Source organism: Anomaloglossus baeobatrachus, chromosome 5 (assembly GCF_048569485.1).
Source record: "Anomaloglossus baeobatrachus isolate aAnoBae1 chromosome 5, aAnoBae1.hap1, whole genome shotgun sequence".
Classification (NCBI taxonomy): Eukaryota; Metazoa; Chordata; class Amphibia; order Anura; family Aromobatidae; genus Anomaloglossus; species Anomaloglossus baeobatrachus.
Genome location: NC_134357.1, coordinates 415,409,658 through 415,435,589, shown reverse-complemented (window position 1 = coordinate 415,435,589; position 25,932 = coordinate 415,409,658). Strand labels below are relative to the sequence as shown.

The following is a 25,932-nucleotide window of genomic DNA, read 5'->3' as shown; positions in this document are numbered from 1 at the left end:
TTCAGTCGGACAACTCCACAGCGGTGGCATACATCAACCACCAAGGCGGGACACGCAGTCGGCAAGCCTTCCAGGAAGTTCGGCGGATTCTGCTGTGGGTGGAAGCCACAGCCTCCACCATATCCGCAGTTCACATTCCGGGCGTAGAAAACTGGGAAGCAGACTTTCTCAGTCGCCAGGGCATGGACGCAGGAGAATGGTCCCTTCACCCGGATGTGTTTCAGGAGATCTGTTGCCGCTGGGGAATGCCGGACGTCGACCTAATGGCGTCCCGGCACAACAACAAGGTCCCGACATTCATGGCACGGTCTCAAGATCACAGAGCTCTGGCGGCAGACGCCTTAGTTCAGGATTGGTCGCAGTTTCAACTCCCTTATGTGTTCCCTCCTCTGGCACTGTTGCCCAGAGTGTTACGCAAGATCAGGGCCGACTGCCGCCGCGCCATCCTCGTCGCTCCAGACTGGCCGAGGAGGTCGTGGTACCCGGATCTGTGGCATCTCACGGTCGGCCAACCGTGGGCACTGCCAGACCGACCAGACTTGCTGTCTCAAGGGCCGTTTTTCCATCTGAATTCTGCGGCCCTCAACCTGACTGTGTGGCCATTGAGTCCTGGATCCTAGCGTCTTCAGGATTATCTCAAGAGGTCATTGCCACTATGAGACAGGCTAGGAAACCAACGTCAGCCAAGATTTACCACAGGACGTGGAGGATATTCTTATCTTGGTGCTCTGATCAGGGGTTTTCTCCCTGGCCATTTGCCTTGCCCACTTTTCTATCCTTCCTTCAATCCGGATTGGAAAAGGGTTTGTCGCTCGGCTCACTTAAGGGACAAGTCTCTGCGCTCTCTGTCTTTTTTTCAGAAGCGCCTAGCCAGACTTCCACAGGTACGCACGTTCCTGCAGGGGGTTTGTCACATCGTCCCTCCTTACAAGCGTCCGTTAGAACCCTGGGATCTGAACAGGGTGCTGATGGTTCTTCAGAAACCACCGTTCGAGCCAATGAGGGATATCTCTCTCTCACGCCTTTCGCAGAAGGTGGTTTTCCTAGTAGCAGTCACTTCACTTCGGAGAGTGAGCTAGCAGCGCTGTCATGCAAAGCCCCCTTCCTGGTGTTTCACCAGGACAAGGTGGTTCTGCGTCCGGTTCCGGACTTTCTCCCTAAGGTGGTATCCCCCTTTCATCTCAATCAGGATATCTCCTTACCCTCTTTTTGTCCTCATCCAGTTCACCAATGTGAAAAGGATTTGCACTTGTTAGATCTGGTGAGAGCACTCAGATTCTACATTTCTCGTACGGCGCCTCTGCGCCGCTCGGATGCACTCTTTGTCCTTGTCGCTGGCCAGCGTAAAGGGACACAAGCTTCCAAATCAACCCTGGCTCGGTGGATCAAGGAACCAATTCTCGAGGCTTATCGTTCCTCGGGGCTTCCGGTTCCCTCAGGGCTGAAGGCCCATTCTACCAGGGCCGTGGGAGCGTCCTGGGCTTTGCGGCACCAGGCTACGGCTCAGCAGGTGTGTCAGGCGGCTACCTGGTCGAGCCTGCACACTTTCACGAAACACTATCAGGTGCATACCTATGCTTCGGCAGATGCCAGCCTAGGTAGGCGAGTCCTTCAGGCGGCGGTTGCCCACCTGTAGGACGGAGCCGGTTGCGGCTCTATTATGAGGTATTATTTACCCACCCAGGGACTGCTTTTGGACGTCCCAATTGTCTGGGTCTCCCAATGGAGCGACCAAGAAGAAGGGAATTTTGTTTACCGTAAATTCCTTTCTTCGGCGCTCCATTGGGAGACCCAGACGATTGGGTGTATAGCTACTGCCTCCGGAGGCCACACAAAGCATTACACTAAAAAGTGTAAGGCCCCTCCCCTTCTGGCTATACACCCCCCGTGGGATCACGGGCTGCTCAGTTTTCAAGCTTTGTGCGAAGGAGGTCAGACATCCACGCATAGCTCCACTCTTTAGTCAGCAGTAGCTGCTGACTATATCGGATGGAAGAAAAGAGGGCCCATGCTAAAGGGCCCCCAGCATGCTCCCTTCTCACCCCACTCTTGTTGGCGGTGTTTAAGGTTGAGGTACCCATTGCGGGTACGGAGGCTGGAGCCCACATGCTGTTTTTCCTTCCCCATCCCTCTGATGGCTCTGGTGAAGTGGGATCTTACCGGCCTCCAGGCTCTGAGGCCGGGCTCCATCCACAGACCCGGAGATCCTGCTGGATACGGAGCTGGGTACCGTCAGGGACAAGGCCCTGCAACATTCAGGTACTCTGTGTCCCCGTACAGACAGGCACAGACACACTCCAGCGTTGCTGGGCGTTCTAGTGCGCCGGGGACAGTAGCGCTGCGCGCTTGGGTTATACTCACTGCAGCTTAGCTGAGTGAGTTTGTGTGGGGAACTACCGCCTGCGCCGGCCGCCCCCGGAGACTGCGGCGCGGCTGAGACTTGTGGTGCGCCGGGGACTTCGCGCCGACCGTGCTTTTACGACGGCAGCGCTTATAAATCTAGTCCCCGGCTTCTGCGGCCTAGTTACGTTTCATTCCCGCCCCCAGCCCTGTCAGTCAGGGAAGGGGAGAGACGCTGTACAATAGTCAGCGCCGAGGGCTGGAGTCTTATTTACATACTCCAGCCCTCTCACTGGGCACAGTGGGACGCCAGTTTCCCGCTCTTTGTCTGCAGCACGCCCACGGCCCGCCCCTCTTCACAGGACGCCGGCAGCCATTCCTGCACGCAGTCTGAGCTGGAGAACGGACATAGCCCTGGGAGACCCAGACAGGGGATTCTGGCGACCACACACCCGCTGTTAAGCGGGCGGTAAGCAGCACCTAGGTGCTGACCCCACTAGTGCCACAGTGTTGTTTGGTGTACTTTTGTCTGTACCTATATATTGCACTGTACGGTCGCTTCTTGGCTTATACCCCTATATTGCTCTGAGGAGACAACAGCATGTCATCCGCAAAAAGCAAGGGTGCCAAGGCACAGGCTTTATATGCTGCCTGTACCGCATGTGGGGCTGATCTACCGGCAGGTTCCACTGACCCCCATTGTGTGCAATGTTCGGTCCCTGTGCCACTTCGTCAGCCGGAGTCTATGCTAGTAGTGGCCCAGGCAGAGACGCCTGTGAACCCTGCCCCGGTGACGGGGACAGAGTTTGCAGTTTTTGCTGATAAGATGTCTGTGACTATGACAAAAATTCTAGAAACTTTGCAGTCCAGGCCGGTCACTCAGACCATGGGCACTGCTGATTCAATGTTCCCCGGTCCCCCTCAGTTGGAACTAATCCGTGCTCCAAGGGGGTCCCAGGCATCACAGGCTGAAGGCTCTGACTCGGACGACAGTCCCAGGCAGCCTAAGCGAGCTCGCTGGGAGAGACCCTCGGCGTCATCACGCTGGTCAGGGTCTCAGCGAGAGGATTCTCTGTATGATGAGACAGAGCTAGGTGATCAGGAGTCTAATCCTGAGACTGCTCTCAACCTGGATACCCCTGATGGTGACGCCATGGTGAATGATCTTATAGCGGCCATCAATAGACTGCTGGATATTTCTCCTCCAGCGGAGGAGGCAGCAGCACAGCAGGAGAAATTCCATTTCAGGTATCCCAAACGTAAATTGAGTACTTTTCTGGACCACGCTGACTTCAGAGAAGCAGTCCAGAAACACCATGCTTATCCAGATAAGCGTTTCTCCAAACGTCTTAAGGATACACGTTATCCCTTTCCCCCTGACGTGGTCAAACGCTGGACCCAGTGTCCAAAGGTGGACCCCCCAATCTCCAGGCTTGCGGCTAGATCCATAGTTGCAGTGGAAGATGGGGCTTCACTTAAAGATGCCAATGACAGACAGATGGACCTTTGGTTGAAATCTGTCTATGAAGCTATCGGCGCGTCGTTTGCTCCAGCATTCGCAGCCGTGAGGGCACTCCAAGCTATTTCAGCTGGTCTGGCGCAGGTGGACTCTGTCATACGTCCATCAGTGCCGCAAGTGGCGTCGTTGACCTCGCAAATGTCTGCGTTTGCGACTTACGCTATCAATGCGGTCTTGGACTCTACCAGCCGTACGTCAATGGCGTCCGCCAACTCTGTGGTTTTACGCAGAGCCTTATGGTTAAAGGAATGGAAAGCAGATTCTGCTTCCAAAAAATGCTTAACCAGTTTGCCATTATCTCAAGACAGACTGTTTGGTGAGCAATTGGCTGAAATCATTAAACAGTCCAAGGGTAAGGACTCTTCCTTACCCCAGCCCAGATCAAGCAAACCTCAACAGTGGAGGGGACAGTCGAGGTTTCGGTCCTTTCGAGGTTCGGGCAGGGCCCAATTCTCCTCGTCCAAAAGGACTCAGAAGGAGCAGAGGAGCTCAGATTCCTGGCGGACTCACTCACGCCCAAAGAAAGCAGCCGGAGGAACCGCTTCCAAGCCGGCTGCCTCATGACTTTCGGCCTCCTCTCTCCGCAGCCTCGGTCGGTGGCAGGCTCTCCCGCTTTTGCGGCATTTGGCTGCCACAGGTCAAAGACCGGTGGGTAACAGACATTTTGTCTCACGGGTACCGGATAGAGTTCAGTTCTCGTCCTCCGCCTCGGTTCTTCAGAACTTCCCCACATCCCGACCGAGCCGATGCTCTTCTGCAGGCGGTGTGCTCTCTAAGGGCAGAAGGAGTGGTGATCCCTGTTCCTCTTCAGGAACGAGGTCAAGGTTTTTACTCCAATCTGTTTGTGGTGCCAAAAAAGGACGGCTCTTTCCGTCCTGTTCTGGACCTAAAACTGCTCAACAAGCACGTGAAAACCAGGCGGTTCCGGATGGAATCTCTCCGCTCCGTCATTGCCTCGATGTCTCAAGGAGATTTCCTAGCATCAATAGACATCTAGGATGCTTATCTCCACGTGCCGATTGCTCCAGAGCACCAGCGTTTTCTACGCTTCGTTATAGGAGACGAACACCTTCAGTTCGTAGCCCTGCCATTTGGTCTGGCGACAGCCCCACGGGTTTTCACCAAGGTCATGGCAGCAGTGGTAGCAGTCTTGCACTCTCAGGGACACTCGGTGATCCCTTACTTGGACGATCTACTTGTCAAGGCACCCTCTCAAGAGGCATGCCAACACAGCCTGAACGTTGCGCTGGAGACTCTCCAGACTTTCGGGTGGATCATCAACTTTTCAAAGTCAAATCTGTCACCGACCCAATCACTAACATATCTTGGCATGGAGTTTCATACTCTCTCAGCGATAGTGAAGCTTCCGATGGACAAGCAGCGTTCACTACAGACAGGGGTGCACTCTCTCCTTCAAGGCCAGTCGCACCCCTTAAGACGCCTCATGCACTTCCTGGGGAAGATGGTGGCAGCAATGGAGGCAGTCCCGTTTGCGCAGTTTCATCTGCGCCCACTTCAATGGGACATTCTCCGCCAATGGGACGGGAAGTCGACGTCCTTAGACAGGAAAGTCTCCCTTTCCCAGACGGCCAAGGACTCTCTTCAATGGTGGCTTCTTCCCACCTCATCACAAGGAAGGTCCTTCCTACCCCCATCCTGGGCGGTGGTCACGACAGACGCGAGTCTGTCAGGGTGGGGAGCAGTTTTTCTCCACCACAGGGCTCAGGGTACGTGGACTCAGCAGGAGTCCACCCTTCAGATCAATGTTCTGGAAATCAGGGCAGTGTATCTTGCCCTACAAGCCTTCCAGCAGTGGCTGGAAGGAAAGCAGATCCGAATTCAGTCGGACAACTCCACAGCGGTGGCATACATCAACCACCAAGGCGGGACACGCAGTCGGCAAGCCTTCCAGGAAGTCCGGCGGATTCTGATGTGGGTGGAAGCCACGGCCTCCACCATATCCGCAGTTCACATCCCCGGCGTAGAAAACTGGGAAGCGGACTTCCTCAGTCGCCAGGGTATGGACGCAGGGGAATGGTCCCTTCACCCGGACGTGTTTCAGGAAATCTGTCGCCGCTGGGGAAGGCCGGACGTCGACCTAATGGCGTCCCGGCACAACAACAAGGTCCCAACTTTCATGGCACGGTCTCGCGATCACAGAGCTCTGGCGGCAGACGCCTTAGTGCAAGATTGGTCGCAGTTCCAGCTGCCCTATGTGTTTCCCCCTCTGGCACTCTTGCCCAGAGTGCTATGCAAGATCAGGTCCGATTGCCGCCGCGTCCTGCTCGTCGCCCCAGACTGGCCGAGGAGGTCGTGGTATCCGGATCTGTGGCATCTCACGGTCGGCCAACCGTGGGCGCTACCAGACCGGCCAGACTTACTGTCACAAGGGCCGTTTTTCCATCTGAATTCTACGGCCCTGAACCTGACTGTGTGGCCATTGAGTCCTGGATACTAGCATCTTCAGGATTATCTCAAGGGGTCGTGGCCACCATGAGACAGGCTAGGAAGCCCACGTCTGCTAAGATCTACCACAGAACGTGGAAGATTTTCTTATCCTGGTGCTCGGCACAGGGAGTGTCCCCCTGGCCATTTGCATTGCCTACTTTTCTTTCCTTCCTGCAATCTGGTTTGGAAAAAGGCTTATCGCTCGGCTCCCTTAAAGGGCAAGTCTCAGCGCTATCGGTATTTTTTTCAAAAGCGTCTAGCACGACTTCCTCAGGTACGCACGTTCCTGCAGGGGGTTTGTCACATCGTCCCTCCGTACAAACGGCCGTTAGATCCATGGGATCTGAACAGGGTACTAGTTGCTCTCCAGAAGCCGCCCTTCGAGCCTCTGAGGGATGTTTCACTTTCTCGACTCTCACAGAAAGTGGCCTTTCTGGTAGCGGTCACGTCTCTTCGGAGGGTATCCGAGCTGGCAGCGCTGTCATCCAAAGCTCCCTTCCTGGTTTTTCACCAGGACAAGGTAGTGCTGCGCCCGATTCAGGAGTTTCTCCCTAAGGTGGTATCCTCTTTTCATCTCAATCAGGATATCTCCTTACCTTCCTTTTGTCCTCATCCAGTTCATCGGTATGAAAAGGATTTGCATTTGTTGGATCTCGTGAGAGCACTCAGAATCTACATTTCCCGCACGGCGCCCCTGCGCCGCTCGGATGCACTCTTTGTCCTTGTCGCTGGTAAGCGCAAAGGTTCGCAGGCTTCCAAATCCACCCTGGCTCGATGGATCAAGGAACCAATTCTTGAAGCCTACCGTTCTGCTGGGCTTCCGGTTCCATCAGGGCTGAAGGCCCATTCTACCAGAGCCGTGGGTGCGTCCTGGGCATTACGACACCAGGCTACGGCTCAACAGATGTGCCAGGCAGCTACCTGGTCGAGTCTGCACACTTTCACCAAACATTATCAGGTGCATACCTACGCTTCGGCGGACGCCAGCCTAGGTAGAAGAGTCCTGCAGGCGGCGGTTGCCTCCTCGTAGGGGAGGGCTGTTTTACAGCTCTAACTTGAGGTATTAATTTACCCACCCAGGGACTGCTTTTGGACGTCCCAATCGTCTGGGTCTCCCAATGGAGCGCCGAAGAAGAAGGGAATTTTGTTACTTACCGTAAATTCCTTTTCTTCTAGCTCCAATTGGGAGACCCAGCACCCGCCCTGTTTCCTTCGGGATTTTTGGTTTTTTCGGGTACACATGTTCATGTTGAACGGTTTCAGTTCTCCGATGTTACTTCGGATTGAATTTGTTTAAACCAGTTATTGGCTTTCCTCCTTCTTGCTTTAGCACTAAAACTGAGCAGCCAGTGATCCCACGGGGGGTGTATAGCCAGAAGGGGAGGGGCCTTACACTTTTTAGTGTAATGCTTTGTGTGGCCTCCGGAGGCAGTAGCTATACACCCAATCGTCTGGGTCTCCCAATTGGAGCTAGAAGAAAAGGAATTTACGGTAAGTAACAAAATTCCCTTCTTTCTTCTAGCTCCAATTGGGAGACCCAGCACCCGCCCCTGTTTTTTGTGTACACATGTTGTTCATGTTGAATGGTTTCAGTTCTCCGATATTCCTTCGGATTGAATTTACTTTAAACCAATTTATAATTTTTTCCTCCTTCTTGCTTTTGCACCAAAACTGAGGAGCCCGTGAGCACGGGGGGTGTATAGGCAGAAGGGGAGGGGCTTTACACTTTTAGTGTAATACTTTGTGTGGCCTCCGGAGGCATAGCTATACACCCAATTGTCTGGGTCTCCCAATTGGAGCTAGAAGAAAAGGAATTTACGGTAAGTAAACAAAATTCCCTTCTTTATTCTGAAATATTGCAGCGTTTCAAAGCGAGACATACCTGGCCTGATACATGCTGCAAGTGGATCGGCAGCTTATATCCACTGTCAGTTTCCCTTTAACGGCATTTTTGGGCCATTCTGGGACAGAAGGCGCTAAAGAGGAAATTAATGGTAAATGGGCTTCCAGTAGCCACTAAGCAAAAGGGCTCTAAAGGGGCCTTTAAATGGCCACTAAGGAGGCACTTAATAATAGAAATGGACACTTCTCTATCCATCTGGCCCTGTGCCCTAGTTTTGTCCAGATGCCTTTAGTGCCTCTCTGTGACAGATGAGTGCAAAATGGGCACCAAGAGGGGATAATGAAGCTGTCAAAATAAGAAAAAAAAGGGAATTTTGTATTCTTACCGTAAATTCCTTTTCTTCTAGCTCCTATTAGACCCAGACAATTGGTGTATAGCTTCTGCCTCCGGAGGCCACACAAAGTATTACACTTTAAAAAGTGTAACCCCTCCCCTCTGCCTATACACCCTCCAGTGGATCACGGGCTCCTCAGTTTTGGTGCAAAAGCAGGAAGGAGAAAACTTATAAATTGGTCTAGGGTAAATTCATTCCGAAGGATGTTCAGAGAACTGAAGACCATGAACCATAAGAACAAATCAACATCAACAACATGTATACACAAAAGAACAACCAGCCCAAAGGGCACAGGCGTGGGTGCTGGGTCTCCCAATAGGAGCTAGAAGAAAAGGAATTTACGGTAAGTAAACAAAATTCCCTTTTTCTTTGTCGCTCCATTGGGAGACCCAGACAATTGGGACGTCCAAGAGCAGTCCCTGGGTGGGTAAAAGAATACCTCAATAAAAGGAGCCGAAAACTGCCCCCTCTTACAGGTGGGCAACCGCCGCCTGGAGGACTCGCCTACCTAGACTGGCGTCTGCCGAAGCATAGGCATGCACTTGATAGTGCTTCGTGAAAGTCTGCAGACTAAACCACGTAGCTGCCTGACACACCTGTTGAGCCGTCGCCCGGTGCCGCAAAGCCCAGGACGCACCTACGGCTCTGGTAGAATGGACTTTCAACCCTGAAGGAAGTGGAAGCACAGAAGAACTGTAGGCCTCGAGAATCGGTTCCTTGATCCACCGAGCCAAGGTTGACTTGGAGGCCTGAGAGCCCTTACGCTGGCCAGCGACAAGGACAAAAAGCGCGTCTGAACGGCGCAGGGGCGCCGTGCGAGACACGTAGAACCGGAGTGCTCTCACTAGATCCAAAGAGTGCAAATCCTTTTCACACTGGTGAATTGGATTAGGGCAAAAGGAAGGCAAGGAGATATCCTGATTTAGATGAAAAGGGGATACCACCTTAGGGAGAAATTCCGGGACAGGACGCAGAACCACCTTATCCTGGTGAAAAACCAGGAAGGGGGCCTTGCATGACAGCGCTGCAAGCTCAGACACTCTCCGAAGTGATGTGACCGCCACCAGGAAGGCCACCTTCTGAGAAAGACGGGAGAGAGAGACATCCCGCAGCGGCTCAAAAGGCGGCTTTTGAAGAGCCGTCAGAACCCTGTTAAGATCCCAAGGTTCCAACGGACGTTTGTAAGGTGGAACCATGTGGCAAACCCCCTGCAGGAACGTGCGGACCTGCGGAAGCCTGGCTAGACGCTTTTGAAAAAAAACCACGGAGAGCGCCGACACTTGGCCCTTGAGAGAGCCGAGGGACAAACCCTTGTCCATTCCAGATTGTAGGAATGAAAGAAATGTGGGTAAAGCAAACGGCCATGGAGGAAAACCGTTATCAGAGCACCAGGATAAGAAGATTTGCCAAGACCTGTAATAGATTTTGGCGGACGTAGGCTTCCTGGCTTGTCTCATGGTGGCAATGACATCTTGAGATAACCCTGAAGACGCTAGGAGCCAGGACTCAATGGCCACACAGTCAGGTTGAGGGCCACAGAATTCAGATGGAAAAACGGCCCTTGTGACAGCAAGTCTGGGCGGTCTGGAAGCGCCCACGGTTGACCCACCGTGAGATGCCACAGATCCGGATACCACGACCGCCTCGGCCAGTCTGGAGCGACGAGAATGGCGCGACGGCAGTCGGACCGGATCTTGCGTATTACTCTGGGCAGCATCGCCAGAGGGGGAAACACATATGGCAGTCGAAACTGCGACCAATCCTGGACCAGAGCGTCCGCTGCCAGAGCTCTGTGATCCTGAGACCGTGCCATGAAGGCCGGGACCTTGTTGTTGTGTCGTGACGCCATGAGATCGACGTCTGGCGTTCCCCAGCGGCGACAGATCTCTCGAAATACGTCTGGGTGAAGAGACCATTCCCCCGCGTCCATGCCCTGACGACTGAGAAAATCTGCTTCCCAGTTTTCCACGCCCGGGATGTGAACTGCGGAGATGGTGGAGCCTGTGACTTCCACCCACTGCAGAATCCGCCCGACTTCCTGGAAGGCTTGACGACTGCGAGTGCCGCCTTGGTGGTTGATGTAGGCGACGGCAGTGGCGTTGTCCGACTGGATTCGGATCTGCCTGCCCTCCAGCCACCGATGGAAAGCCAATAGGGCTAGATATACTGCCCTTATCTCCAGAATATTGATCTGAAGGGACGATTCTATTGGAGTCCAGGTTCCTTGAGCCCTGTGGTAGAGAAAAAACCGCTCCCCAACCTGACAGGCTCGCGTCCGTGGTGACCACGGCCCAGGTTGGGGGGAGGAAGGATTTTCCCCGAGACAGATGTGGGTAAGAGCCACCACTGAAGTGATGTTTTGGTTGCAAGTGAAAGAGAGATTTTCTAGTCGAGGGAAGCCGAACTCTTGTCCCATTTGCGAAGAATGTCCCATTGGAGTGGCCGTAGATGGAATTGCGCGAACGGCACTGCCTCCATAGCTGCAACCATCTTCCCCAGGAAGTGCATGAGGCGCCTTAAGGGGTGTGACTGACTCCGAAGAAGTGACTGCACCCCCGCCTGCAGAGAAAGCTGTTTGTCCCGCAGTAGCTTGACTAACGCTGGAAGGGTATGAAGCTCCATCCCGAGGTAAGTCAGTGATTGGGTCGGTGTCAACTTGGATTTCGGGAAATTGATGATCCACCCGAACTGCTGGAGAGTCGCCAGAGTGACGGTAAGACTTCGTTGACACGCCACCCGAGAAGGGGCCCTGACTAGGAGATCGTCCAAGTATGGGATTACCGAGTGGCCCTGAGAGTGCAGGACCGCCACGACGGATGCCCCTGGGGATGAAAACGCTCCGGTCCAGCAGGTTCCACCAGGGGCTGCGGATGGAGCACGGTGTCAGCAGGTGAATGACCGGTGAGGCTCCCACTTCTCCCAGAGCCGCATAAGGGATGGTGAAGGAGACGGCATGTGGCTCCAGCCTTTGTACTCGCGATGGGTACCTCAACCTTAACAACACCGCCGACATAGTGGGGTGAGAAGGGAGCATGCCGGGGACCCCATAGGGGACCTCTTTTCTTCCATCCGTCATACTATGTATGAGAAATCTTTTTTTTTTTTTTTTTTCTTTCTTTTTTCTATGAGTGGATGTGTGCCTCCTTCCACACAAAGCATAAAACTGAGGAGCCCGTGATCCACGGGAGGGTGTATAGGCAGAGGGGAGGGGTTACACTTTTTTTAAAAGTGTAATACTTTGTGTGGCCTCCGGAGGCAGAAGCTTTACACCCAATTGTCTGGGTCTCCCAATGGAGCGACAAAGAAATATATTTGGTAAAGGTTGCCTGAAAAACATTTCAGGCAACCTTTACCAAACAATATATTTTCTTCGGCGCTCTATTGGGAGACCCAGACGATTGGGACGATTGGGTGTATAGCACTGCCTCCGGAGGCCACACAAAGCAATTACACTAAAAAGTGTAAGGCCCCTCCCCTTCTGGCTATACACCCCCAGTGGGATCACTGGCTCACCAGTTTTCTGCTTTGTGCGAAGGAGGTCAGACATCCACGCATAGCTCCACTGTTTGTAGTCAGCAGTAGCTGCTGGCTATATCGGATGGAAGAAAAGAGGGCCCATATGGGGCCCCCAGCATGCTCCCTTCTCACCCGCGGTTGGTGCTTGTAAGGTTGAGGTACCTATTGCTGGTACAGAGGCTGGAGCCCACATGCTGTTTTCCTTCCACATCCCCTGGAGGGCTCTGTGGAAGTGGGATCTTGCCGGCCCCCAAGCCCTGGGGCCGGGCTCCATCCACAGACCCAGAGAACCTGCTGGATTTGGAGCGGGAGTGCCGTTCAGGGACAAGGCCCTGCAACTTTCAGGTACTCTGTGTCCCCGGCAGGCACGGACACTCTCAGGCTTGCTGAGCGTTATAGTGCGCCGGGGACAGTAGCGCTGTGCGCCGGGGTTAGGTCACTGCAGCCTTGCTGAGTGACGTTTCATGTTGGGAACTACTGCGCCGACCGCTCCTGGAGCGGCGGCGCAGCTGCGACTTGTAGTGCGCCGGGGACTTTGCGCCGACCGCGCTTTTACGGCGGCGGCGCTTCTAACTTTAGCCCCCGGCTTCTGCGGCCTAGCGCCGCTTCGTTCCCGCCCCCACCCTGTCACTCAGGGTAGGGGAGAGACGCTGCTCAATTAACAGCGCCGAGGGCTGGAGCTTTATTTACATGCTCCAGCCCTCTCACTAGGCACAGGGGGAAGCAGACTTCCCGCTCTTCGTCGGTGTACGCCCAGGGCCCGCCCCCCCTCTCCACAAGGACGCCGGCAGCCATTACACATGCGATCTGGCTGGGGAAAGGCAGCAGGCTCTGGGAGACCCAGACTAGAGGGATTTCTGGCGACCACACACCGCTCCTAAGCGGGCGGTAAGCTGCACAGTAGTGCTGGCCCCTCTAGTGCCTCAGTGATATATTAGTGTACTTCTTTCTTGGTACCATATATATATATATATATATATATATATATATTTATATAGTGCACTGTAAGGTCGCTTCTTGGCTGGACACCCTGTACTGCTCTGAGGAGGCAGCAACATGTCATCCGCAAAACGCAAGGCTGCCAAGGCACGGGCTGTGTACACTGTTTGTACTGCATGTGGGGCTAATCTACCAGCAGGCTCCAACGACTCTCATTGTGTGCAATGTTCAGTCCCAGTGGCACTTCGTCAGCCAGAGCCTATTGTGGTGGTAGCCCAGGCAGAGACGCCTGTGAACCCTGCCCCGGTGACGGGGACAGACTTTGCAGTGTTTGCTGATAAAATGTCTGAGACTATGACAAAAATCCTGGAGACCTTGCAGGCCAGGCCAGTTCCTCAGACCATGGACACTGCTGTGTCTATGCTCTCCGGTCCCCCTCAGTTGGAACTAATCCGTACTTCAAGGGGGTCTCAAGCATCACAAGCTGAAGTCTCTGACTCCGATGACAGTCCCAGGCAGCCTAAGCGAGCTCGCTGGGAAAGACCCTCGACGTCATCACACTGCTCAGGGTCTCAGCGAGAAGAGTCTCTCTGTGATGAGACTGAGGACGGTGATCAGGATTCTAATCCTGAGGCCCCTATCAATCTGGATGCCCCTGATGGTGACGCCATGGTTAATGACCTTATATCGGCGATTAATAGACTGTTGGATATTTCTCCCCCAGCTCCTTCAGCAGAGGAGGCAGCTGCACAGCAGGAGAAGTTCCATTTCCTGTATCCCAAGCGTAAATTAAGTGCTTTTTTGGACCACTCTGACTTCAGAGAATCAATCCAGAAGCACGACGCTCATCCAGACAAGCGTTTCTCTAAACGTTCTAAGGATACCCGTTATCCTTTTCCCTCTGAAGTGGCCAAACGCTGGACCCAGTACCCAAAGGTGGATCCCCCAATTTCCAAGCTTGCGGCTAGATCCATAGTCGCAGTAGAGGATGGCGCTTCACTTAAAGATGCCAACGACAGACAGATGGACCTTTGGTTAAAATCTGTCTATGAAGCTATCGGCGCGTCGTTTGCTCCAGCATTCGCGGCCGTGTGGGCACTACAAGCTATTTCAGCTGGTTTAGCACAGGTGGATGCTATCATGCATCCAGCAGTGCCGCAGGTGGCGTCCCTAACTTCGCAAATGTCTGCGTTTGCGACCTATGCTATCAATGCTGTCCTAGAATCTACGAGCCGTACCTCTATGGCGGCCGCCAATTCTGTGGTTTTGCGCAGAGCCTTATGGTTAAAGGACTGGAAAGCAGATGCTGCTTCCAAAAAATGCTTAACCAGCTTGCCATTATCTAGAGACAGACTGTTTGGTGAGCCATTGGCTGAAATCATAAAACAGTCCAAGGGTAAGGACTCTTCCTTGCCACAGCCCAGAGCAAGTAAACCTCAACAGAAAAAGTGGCAGTCGAGGTTTCGGTCCTTTCGAGGCTCGGGCAAGCCCCAGTTCTCCTCGTCCAAAGGGACTCAGAAAGGACAAGGGAGCTCAGATTCCTGGCGGGCTCACTCACGCCCCAGGAAAGCAAATGGAGGAACCGCTTCCAAGGCGGCTACCTCATGACTTTCGGCCTCCTCCCTCCGCATCCTCGGTCGGTGGCAGGCTCTCCCGCTTTTGCGACATTTGGCTGTCACAGGTCAAAGACCGGTGGGTAACAGACATTTTGTCTCGCGGGTACAGAATCGAGTTCAGTTCTCGGCCTCCAATTCGGTTCTTCAGAACCTCCCCACACCCCAACCGAGCAGATGCCCTGCTGCAGGCGGTGGACTCTCTAAGAGCAGAAGGAGTCGTGATCCCTGTCCCCCCTCAGGAACGGGGGCGAGGATTTTACTCCAATCTCTTTGTGGTTCCAAAAAAGGACGGCTCCTTCCGTCCTGTTCTGGACCTAAAACTGCTCAACAAGCATGTGAACGCCAGGCGGTTCCGGATGGAATCCCTCCGCTCAGTCATTGCCTCAATGTCTCAAGGAGATTTCCTAGCATCAATAGACATCAAAGATGCTTATCTCCACGTGCCGATTTGCTACGGAGCACCAACGCTTTCTGCGCTTCGTGATAGGAGACGACCATCGTCAGTTCGTGGCTCTGCCATTTGGTCTGGCGACAGCCCCTCGGGTGTTCACCAAGATCATGGCAGCAGTGGTAGCAGTCTTGCACTCTCACGGACACTCTGTGATCACTTACTTGGACGATCTACTGGTCAAGGCACCCTCTCAGGAGGCATGCCAACTCAGCCTGAATTTTGCACTGGAGACTCTCCAGGCGTTCGGGTGGATCATCAACTTCCCAAAGTCAAATCTGTCACCGACCCAATCACTAACGTATCTTGGCATGGAGTTTCATACTCTCTCAGCGATAGTGAAGCTTCCGCTGGACAAGCAGCGGTCTCTACAGACTGGGGTGCAGGCTCTCCTTCAAAGTCAGTCGCACTCCTTAAGACGCCTCATGCACTTCCTCGGGAAGATGGTGGCGGCAATAGAAGCGGTTCCGTTTGCGCAGTTTCATCTGCGTCCACTTCAATGGGACATTCTCCGCCAATGGGACGGGAAGTCGACATCCCTGGACAGGAAAGTCTCCCTTTCCCAGACGGCCAAGGACTCTCTGCAGTGGTGGCTCCTTTCCACCTCATTATCACAGGGAAGATCCTTCCTACCACCGTCCTGGGCGGTGGTCACGACAGACGCGAGTCTGTCAGGGTGGGGAGCAGTGTTTCTCCACCACAGGGCTCAGGGTACGTGGACTCAGCAGGAGTCCAGCCTTCAGATCAATGTTCTGGAAATCAGAGCAGTGTTTCTTGCCCTACTAGCCTTCCAGCAGTGGCTGGAAGGGAAGCAGATCCGAATTCAATCGGACAACTCCACAGCGGTGGCATACATCAATCACCAAGGGGGGACTCGCAGTCGGCAAGCCTTCCAGGAAGTCCGGCGCATTATGATGTGGGTGGAAGCCACGGCCTCCACCATATCCGCAGTTCACATCCCCGGCGTAGAAAACTGGGAAGCAGACTTCCTCAGTCGCCAGGGCATGGACGCAGGGGAATGGTCCCTTCACCCGGACGTGTTTCAGGAAATCTGTCGCCGATGGGGAAGGCCGGACGTCGACCTAATGGCGTTCCGGCACAACAACAAGGTCCCAACCTTCATGGCACGGTCTCGCGATCAAAGAGCTCTAGCAGCAGACGCCCTAGTGCAAGATTGGTCGCAGTTCCGGCTCCCTTATGTGTTTCCACCTCTGGCACTCTTGCCCAGAGTGCTACGCAAGATCAGATCCGGCTGCAGCCGCGTCATACTCGTCGCTCCAGACTGGCCGAGGAGGGCGTGGTATCCGGATCTGTGGCATCTCACGGTCGGCCAACCGTGGGCACTACCAGACTGACCAGACTTACTGTCCCAAGGGCCGTTTTTCCATCGGAATTCTGCGGCCCTCAACCTGACTGCGTGGCCATTGAGTCCTGGATCCTAGCGTCTTCAGGCTTATCCCAAGGGGTCGTTGCCACCATGAGACAGGCTAGGAAGCCCACGTCTGCTAAGATCTACCACAGAACGTGGAGGATATTCTTATCCTGGTGCTCTGCTCAGGGAGTGTCTCCCTGGCCATTTGCATTACCTACACTTCTTTCTTTCCTGCAATCTGGGTTAGAAAAAGGTTTGTCGCTCGGCTCCCTTAAAGGACAAGTCTCGGCGCTATCCGTCTTTTTTCAGAAGCGTCTAGCACGACTTTCTAAGGTGCGCACGTTCCTACAGGGGGTTTGCCATATCGTTCCCCCGTACAAGCGGCCGTTAGATCCATGGGATCTGAACAGGGTACTAATTGCCCTCCAGAAGCCGCCCTTCGAGCCTCTGAAGGAGGTTTCACTTTCTAGACTATCACAGAAAGTGGCTTTTCTGGTAGCGATCACATCTCTTCGGAGAGTGTCTGAGCTAGCAGCGCTGTCTTCCAAGGCTCCCTTCCTGGTCTTCCACCAGGACAAGGTAGTGCTGCGCCCCATTCAGGAGTTTCTCCCGAAGGTGGTATCCTCTTTTCATCTTAATCAGGATATCTCTTTGCCTTCGTTTTGTCCTCATGCAGTTCATCGGTATGAGAAGGATTTACATTTGTTAGATCTGGTGAGAGCACTCAGAATCTACATTTCCCGCACAGCGCCCCTGCGCCGTTCGGATGCACTCTTTGTCCTTGTCGCTGGTAAGCGCAAAGGGTCGCAGGCTTCTAAGGCCACCCTGGCTCGATGGATCAAAGAACCAATTCTTGAAGCCTACCGTTCTGCGGGGCTTCCGGTTCCATCAGGGCTGAAGGCCCATTCTACCAGAGCCGTGGGTGCGTCCTGGGCATTGCGACACCAGGCTACGGCTCAACAGGTGTGCCAGGCAGCTACCTGGTCGAGTCTGCACACTTTCACCAAACATTATCAGGTGCATACCTATGCTTCGGCGGACGCCAGCCTAGGTAGAAGAGTCCTGCAGGCGGCAGTTGCCTCCCCGTAGGGGAGGGCTGTCTTTGCAGCTCTAACATGAGGTATTTCTTTACCCACCCAGGGACAGCTTTTGGACGTCCCAATCGTCTGGGTCTCCCAATAGAGCGCCGAAGAAGAAGGGAATTTTGTTACTTACCGTAAATTCCTTTTCTTCTAGCTCTTATTGGGAGACCCAGCACCCGCCCTGTTGTCCTTCGGGATTTTTGGTTGTTTTTCGGGTACACATGTTGTTCATGTTGAACGGTTTTCAGTTCTCCGATGTTACTCGGAGTGAATTTGTTTAAACCAGTTATTGGCTTTCCTCCTTCTTGCTTTTGCACTAAAACTGGTGAGCCAGTGATCCCACTGGGGGTGTATAGCCAGAAGGGGAGGGGCCTTACACTTTTTAGTGTAATTGCTTTGTGTGGCCTCCGGAGGCAGTGCTATACACCCAATCGTCCCAATCGTCTGGGTCTCCCAATAAGAGCTAGAAGAAAAGGAATTTACGGTAAGTAACAAAATTCCCTTCTTTTTGTTATTTTGACAGCTTCAGTAACCCCTCTTGGTGCCCACTTTGCACTCATCTGTCACAGAGAATATATATATATATATTATATTATATTATATTATATCCAATGCTGAAAATTTTGGCAATCTCTTCCATTGTATGTGACCATTCATTACTAGATCCCTGACTTGAAGACAATAGTGTAGGTGAGAGCAGCGCTCAGTACAGACCGTGGCCGGTCTCTAAGCTGATCCAGCTTCTGAATAGCTGTAGAGAGGCTTAGTCAGCATGTTATTGCTATATAATGTTACATTAGTATAATATTAGGGGTTGAGACCCTGATTCCAGTGATGTATCCCTTAGTTTTTTGGGTGCAGTAGATGTGACAGAATCAGTCTTCTTTGCTGCAGATCTTACAGAGCTTGGTATGCTGAGCCCTGTATAACCTTGTCCACAGCAGTGAGTCAGGTTTCTGTGTGCAGTGTATATTGATAGAGATCTGCTAATCAGTGCTGGTGGTGAGGTTACATAACAGCTCAGTAAGTGACACATGCCTGCAATCAGGGTCTCAGTTCCTACATTGTTACTCTCAGAACACAAAGCAAAAACCTGGTGACCGATGAAGTCCTATAGCAGCCATTCTTTGGTCCCGCACTGTCATGCACGCAGCAGCTGTACCCGTGTACATTACCCAGCAGATGTTCAGAACAAGCTCTGGATTCTGAGGTTAGAACCACCTTGGTGCCTAGGACAGAAAGATCTCTGGTAATTGGACATTGCACAACATCAGCTGCGGTGACGCCGGTTCCTACTGATAATGACACGTTACAGTGGGCAGGAACAGCCTCCGTGCCATCTGTGGAACAATGTAACCAGCTGCTTCTGCTTTCCACAGCAGGCGGACAGGATGTGCTGATGTGCCTTGCTTATTTCATTACTACGGGGTTTACACAACTGCTGTTTGTTCTCCTTGGCTGCGGCCAGTAAATGGTCGCCATTCCCACAGCTCTATGAAGGACATTTTACTCAAGATCTGACTAGAGATTTTAAAGGGGGTGTATAAGATGACACGATGGCTGTTTACTTCCAAATTCCTTTTACCTATGTGGAGTTGAAGCTCAGCCTTATATTCAATACCAGAGTCAGTCCATGGAATTAATTGTAGAAATAAGCAGACCTGTGTTGTCTTAGGGGTACTTTGCACGCTGCAACATCGCTAGCTGATGGTAGCGATGCCGATCGCGATAGTCCCCGCCCCCGTCGCAGATGCAATATCTTGTGATAGCTGCCGTAGCGAACATTATCGCTACGGCATCTTCACACGCACTTACCTGCCCTGCAACGTCGCTCTGGCCGGCGAACCGCCTCCTTCCTAAGGGGGCGGGTCGTGCGGTGTCACAGCGACGTCACACGGCAAACCGCCAATAGAAGCGGAGGGGCAGAGATGAGCGGAACGTAAACATCCCGCCCACCTCCTTCCTTCCGCATAGCCGGTGGAGGCAGGTAAGGAGATGTTCCTCGCTCCTGCGGCTTCACACACAGCGATGTTCCTGCGGCAGCACACAACATCGTACCTGTCGCTGCAGCGAAATTATGAAAATGACCGACACTACACAGATCACCGATTTACGACGCTTTTGCGATCGTTTATCGGTGCATCTAGGCTTTACACGTTGCGACGTCGTTACTGGCGCCAGATATGCGTCACTTTCGATTTGACCCCGACGACATCGCAGTAGCGATGTCGCAACGTGCAAAGTACCCCTTAGTCATTGGATATGATCAAAGATTTGCAGAATTTTGGTTCTGGCTGGCACTTTGGTAGTCCATGGCCACCAATCCAGAGTCTGGCAGAATCCCTGGCATCTTTTGTTATTCTTAGGCCCTGGCACACTTTTGACATTACTCTGAGCCTACTAATCAGAAAACTGGCCAGGGATTTCAGCAGGTAAGAGAAGGTTCAGGAGGTCTAGTCTAGTGGCCATGGGCTACCAACAAGATTTCTGGACAGGGGTCTTCTGAATCTTTTTGATAATTTCTGCTATTAGCATTTTTTTAAAGACTGGCTTTATTTTTATTAGAAAAGTTTGGAGATGTGGGTGTCTGTTTTTAAGGCCAGTTTTACACATCCCACATTCATGGTCCTAGTAATGGCTCCAATACCCAGACCGGCCGTAGGTTTCCTGACCCAAACGCAACCGCATTAATGCCATACTCGGGCCATGAATACCTGATGTGTGAAGCCGATCTAAGGCCACATTCACACATGCGTGTTTCTCACCATGATGCATGGACCGGCTGCACAAACCAGACAGCCTCATATATGCCTTCCTTGAGGTCCGGTCCGGAGACCCATGGTCGGTATGGACCATGAAGCAGATTTGTGAATATGGCCTTAGTATCATATGAAATATGGCCTGAGTCTATTTGAATGGGGGTGAACATGCATGTATGGTTTATTTTACAATTGGCCAAACTTAAAGGGATTGTCCAAGGTTAAAAACCAAACAAACAAAGTACTAAAACCAGGGAATCCTGTAAATTGAAAAATGTAACTGCTGCTCATGATGTCCCAGACTCCTTCACTTGTCCTGCTGTGATAATGTGTTGTACATGTGCTCACCGCAGCCAATCACTGTCTTCTAATATCACATGCTGTACATGCAGCCGGCAGTGATTGGTCGCAGTGAGCACATGGTTATGCTGCCCACTATTTTGTCATGAGGACTGGGACTGCAGAGGGGGGCAGCAACGGAACAGGTTATATTTACTTTACAACATTCCCTGCATTATATACATTTTTCTTCGGCGCTCCATTGGGAGACCCAGACGATTGGGTGTATAGCACTGCCCTCCGGAGGCCACACAAAGCAATTACACTAAAAAGTGTAAGGCCCCTCCCCTTCTGGCTATACACCCCCAGTGGGATCACTGGCTCACCAGTTTTCTGCTTTGTGCGAAGGAGGCACACTTGCGGCTAGATCTATAGGTGCAGTGGAAGATGGGACTTCACTTAAAGATGCCATTGACAGACAGATAGCCCTCTGGTTGCAATCTGTCTATGAAGCTATCGGCGGGTCGGTTGCCCCGGCATTCGCAGCCATAGAGGCACTCCAAGCTATTTCAGCTAGTATTGCGCAGAGGGACGCGGTCACATGTACATCTTGGCCGCAGTAGCGTCCTTCACCTCGCAATGTCGGCATTGCGACTCAAGCTGTTTATGCTGTCCTGGACTCTACGAGCCGTACGTCAGTGGCGTCCGCCAACTCCGTGTTGTTACGCTCCTAGTGTTAAGGGATTGGAGCAGATGCTGCTTCCACAAAAGTGCTTAACCAGATTGCCTTTATCTGGTGACAGACTGTTTCGTGAGCGGTTGGATTAAATCATTCAACTGTCCAAGGGTACGGATTCTTCCTTACCCCAGCTATCAAACAAGACCCATCAGGAGAAGGGACAGTCGAGGTTTCGGTCCTTCCCAGGCTCGGGCACGTCCCAATTGCCCTCGTCCAACAGGACTCAAAAGGCTCAGAGGGGCGCAGGTTCCTGGCGGGCTCAATCGCGCCCGGAGAAGGCAGCCGGAGGAACCGCTACCAAGGCGGTTTCCTCATGACTTTCAGCCCTCTCTCTCCGCGTCCGCGGTCGGTGGCAGACTCCCCCGCTTTAGCGACATTTAACTGCCACAGGTCAATGGCCGGTGGGTGAGAGACAGTTTGTCGCAAAAACTTCCTCACCGGCCGAGCCGAGGCTCTTCTGCAGGCAGTAGGAGTCGTAATCCCGGTTCCTCCTCAGGAACAAGAGACACTTTTTACTCCGATCTGGTCGGGGTGACAAAATAGGACGACTCCTTCCGTTCCGTTCTGGACCTTAAACTGCTCAACAAGCACGTGAAAACCAGGCGGTTCCGGATGGAATCCCTCCGCTCCGTCATTGCCTCAATGTCTCAAGGAGATTTCCTAGCATCAATAGACATCAGGATGCTTATCTCCACGTGCCGATTGCTCCAGAGCACCGGCGTTTGCTACGATTCGTTATTGAAGACGAGCATCTTCGGTTCGTAGCCCTACCCTTCGGTCTGGCGACAGCCCCACGGGTTTTCACCAAGTTCATGGCAGCAGTGGGACCACTCCCGCACTCTCAGGGTCACCCTGTGATCCCTTACTTAGACCATCTACCTGTCAAGGCACTCTTTTAAGAGGCATGCCAACACAGCCTGAACATGGCGCTGGAGACTTCCCAGAGTTTTGTGTGGGTCCTCAACTTTTCAAAGTTAAACCCAATCGCTGGCATATCTTAGCTTGGGGTTTCACACTCTCTCAGCGATGGTGAAGCTTCCACTGGACAAACAGCGGTCACTACAGACGGGGGTGCAGTCTCTCCTTCAAGGAGACACCTCATCCAGAGGCAGTCCCTTTCACGCAGTTTCATCTGCGTCCACTTCAATAGAACATTCTTCGCTAATGGGAGGGGAAGTCGATGTCCCTACACAGGAACGTCCCCCTTTCTCAGACGTTCAAGGACTCTCTTCAGAGGAGTCCACTCTTCAGATCAATTGTCTGGAGCTCTGGGCAGTGTATATTGCCCTGCAAGACTTCCTGCAGTGGCTGGAAGGCAAACAGATCCGAATTCAGTCGGACAATCCACAGCGGTGGCATACATCAACCACCAAGGCGGACTATGCAGTCGGCGAGCCTCCCAGGAAGTCCGCCGGATTCTGCTAGGGGTGGAAGACAGAGCATACACCATATCCGCAGTTCACATCCCAGGCGTAGAAAAACTGGGAAGCAGACTTCCTCAGTCACCAGGGCGTGGACGCAGGAGAATGGTCTCTGCACCCGGACGGGTTTCACGAATCGGCACAACAGCAAGGTCCCGGTTTTCATGACTATCAAAGAGCTCTGGCGACAGGCATCTCACGGTCGGTCAACCGTGGGCACTACCAGACCGGCCAGACTTACTGTCCCAAGGGCCGTTTTTCCATCTGAATTCTACGGCCCTGAACCTACTGTGTGGCCATTGCGTCCTAGATCCTAGTGTCCTCAGGATTATCCCAAGGGGTCGTTGCCACCATGAGACAGGCTATGACGCCCACGTCTGCTAAGATCTACCACGGAAGTGGAAGATTTTCTTTTACTGGTGCTCTGTACAAGGAGTGTCCCCCTGGCCATTGGCATTGCCTACTTTTCTTTCCTTCCTGCAATCTGGGTTGGAAAAGGGCTTGTCGCTCGGCTCCCTTAAAGGGCAAGTCTCGGCGCTATTGGTGTTTTTTCAGAAGCGTCTAGCACGACGTCCGCAGGTACGCACGTTCCTGCAGGGGGTTTGTCATATCGTCCCCCCGTACGAGCGGCCGTTAGATCCATGGGATCTGAACAGGGTACTAGTTGCTCTCCAGAAGCCGCCTTTCGAGTCTCTGACGGATGTTTCACTCTCTCGACTATCACGGAAAGTGGCCTTTCTGGTAGCGATCACGTCTCTTCGGAGAGTGTCTGAGCTAGCAGCGCTGTCATCCAAGGCTCCCTTCCTGGTGGTCCACCAGGACAAGGTAGTGCTGCGCCCCATTCAGGAGTTTCTCCCTAAGGTAGTATCCTCGTTTCATATTAATCAGGATATCTCCTTACCTTCCTTTTGTCCTCATCCGGTTCACCGGTATGAAAAGGATTTACATTTGTTAGATCCGGTGAGAGCACTCAGAATCTACATTTCCCGCACGGCGCCCCTGCGCCGCTCTGATGCACTCTTTGTCCTTGTCGCTGGTAAGCGCAAAGGGTCGCAGGCTTCCAAAGCCACCCTGGCTCGATGGATCAAAGAACCAATTCTTGAAGCCTACCGTTCTGCTGGGCTTCCGGTTCCATCAGGGCTGAAGGCCCATTCTACCAGAGCCGTGGGTGCGTCCTGGGCATTACGACACCAGGCTACGGCTCAACAGGTGTGCCAGGCAGCCACCTGGTCGAGTCTGCACACTTTCACCAAACATTATCAGGTGCATACCTATGCTTCGGCGGACGCCAGCCTAGGTAGAAGAGTCCTGCAGGCGGCAGTTGCCTCCCCGTAGGGGAGGGCTGTCTTTGCAGCTCTAACATGAGGTATTTCTTTACCCACCCAGGGACAGCTTTTGGACGTCCCAATCGTCTGGGTCTCCCAATGGAGCGCCGAAGAAGAAGGGAATTTTGTTACTTACCGTAAATTCCTTTTCTTCTAGCTCCTATTGGGAGACCCAGCACCCGCCCTGTTGTCCTTCGGGATTTTTGGTTGTTTTTCGGGTACACATGTTGTTCATGTTGAATGGTTTTCAGTTCTCCGACGTATCTTCGGAGTGAATTTGTTTAAACCAGTTATTGGCTTTCCTCCTTCTTGCTTTTGCACTAAAACTGGTGAGCCAGTGATCCCACTGGGGGTGTATAGCCAGAAGGGGAGGGGCCTTACACTTTTTAGTGTAATTGCTTTGTGTGGCCTCCGGAGGGCAGTGCTATACACCCAATCGTCTGGGTCTCCCAATAGGAGCTAGAAGAAAAGGAATTTACGGTAAGTAACAAAATTCCCTTCTTTATTAACACTTACGTCAATCCATTTAGTGGCATTTTTATGTTAAAACCTGAACAAATCCTTTAAGGCCACAGTTACACAGTTACAATTTTTGGTTTATTTAACGCAATGTGATATTGGTCCTAATAATTTTTTTATGTTCACTTTCAGACCATTGAAATCATCAGCCATTGAGAAATCAGAGCGGCAGGAGCAGCGGACACCTCTCCTCCTCGTGTGGGATGGTGGAAAAGGGGCAGGGGGTGCTGAAGGGAATCCTTTTTTTTTTTTTTTTTTTTTTTTTTCCTTTTTTGCCATCTTTCCCAGGAACATCTATTGTTTTGAATGATCAATTTTAAAATCTCAATGAATTGGCGCATCCTTGGCACAGGCCTTTTTTAGGTTCTGGGTTAAATACATGCTCTGTTTCCACTCTTCCATCCCACGTCCGGGGAGGGGGCCGGGGTTAGAACACTTGCTTGTTTTATAGGTTTTTCTGTGTACTTACCTGAAGCAGTGCTTGTTGGGGGGGTCTCTTTGAGCTTACCCATGGTCCCCAAAGCCTTTGTTCCGTGGGTGCACACATGACTTATACGGTATGTGCCACGAGCCACAGAGGCTTGCTAGGGAAAAGACTCATTTGGGCTCACGGTTCAGCTCTGGCGGGGAACCCTCACTTTTCATGAATTAAACGGGTTTGCTGCTTGCAGGGACTTAACGAAACAAAAAATTGCCATTGCCGCTCCTGTTACCACTCCTTTAAGACACGCCCCCTCGTCCCTGCTGATGTCCTTTGGGTTTCGATATCCCATAAGAGGTGCACAATTTCCACCCAGCTGAAACCAGAGTATATCTGATGTTCAGATGTGTTCCAATAAAGATCTTTTTTTTTTTTTTTTTTTTCTTCTTTTCTTTTTTTGGTCTTTGGTGTGATGAAGCTTTCTACAGAGTCGGTGCATGCTTTGCTCCCCATACAGGAGTCGTGTACAGGGGCATAAGCTGGAGGACTGTTACCTTCTCATAGGACGTCTGTAAAGTTTAGCTTGCTTTATGCAACACTGATATTATTTACTTCATTATTTTACCCTATTTGGTTATCTAGGCTCTAATAGTCATTTTAGTAAATATTTATATAACACTTTTCGGACATCTTCATATCCTATATTGTCATTACTCTGTTTTTACGCCTGAAAAACTGTGAATTGGCAAATAGATGGCAACATTTTACACCAACTGGTACCATTTTTGGAGAATTAACCGTGGAATAGTACTAAGAATGCGAAGATGCTCCAAATTTGTTATATTATGGGGGCGAGTACTGAAATGGACATGTCAGAAAAGGTGACAGACTCTCTTTAAGGGCATCTGTACATGGCACGTAGAAGGTGTACCAACTCAGACATTCTGCAAAA

The 25,932-nt window shown here is 52.3% G+C and overlaps 1 protein-coding gene across 1 annotated transcript in view; it reads left to right on the top strand.

Moving 5' to 3' along the window:
- Nucleotides 1–25,419, top strand: part of PSMD11 (proteasome 26S subunit, non-ATPase 11) — a 93,535-nt gene extending 68,116 nt beyond the window's left edge. Inside the window, exon 14 of the mRNA XM_075350267.1 lies at nt 24,692–25,419. The gene's annotated coding sequence lies outside the window, so the exon portion shown is untranslated. The remainder of the gene's footprint in view (nt 1–24,691) is intronic.
- The last annotated feature ends 513 nt before the right edge of the window (nt 25,420–25,932 follow it).